Below are 561 nucleotides of genomic sequence, written 5' to 3'. Positions count from 1 at the left end.
TTAGCAACCATGGTCTCTGATCTAATCAAAACCACTCAAAGTTTCATGACTGAAACAGGGTCTTCCATTAGAAATTTGGAAGGACAAGTGGGTCAGCTAAGCAAGAAAATTACTGAACTCCCTCCTAGTACTCTTCCAAGCAACACAGAAGAAAATCCAAAAGGAGAGTGCAAGGCCATCAACATGGCCGAATTTGGAGAGGAGGGAGAGGCAGTGAACGCCACTGAGGAAGACCTCAATGGACGTCCACTGGCCTTCAATGAGTTCCCCAATGAGGAACCATGGGAATCTGAGGCTCACACTGAGACCATAGAGATCCCATTGTATTTACTTCTGCCATTCATGAGCTCTGATGAGTATTCTTCCTCTGAAGAGGATGAGTATGTCACTGAAGAGCAAGTTGCTAAATACCTTGGAGCAATCATGAAGCTAAATGACAAGTTATTTGGAAATGAGACTTGGAAGGATGAATCCCCTTTGCTCACCAAGGAACTAGATAACTTGTCTAGGCAGAAACTGCCTCAAAAGAGACAGGATCCTGGGAAGTTTTCAATACCTTGT

This window comes from Arachis duranensis, chromosome 5 (genome assembly GCF_000817695.3).
Source record: "Arachis duranensis cultivar V14167 chromosome 5, aradu.V14167.gnm2.J7QH, whole genome shotgun sequence".
Lineage (NCBI taxonomy): Eukaryota > Viridiplantae > Streptophyta > Magnoliopsida > Fabales > Fabaceae > Arachis > Arachis duranensis.
The sequence above is the reverse complement of the archived record's forward strand: the minus strand, read 5'-3'. Positions refer to the sequence as shown.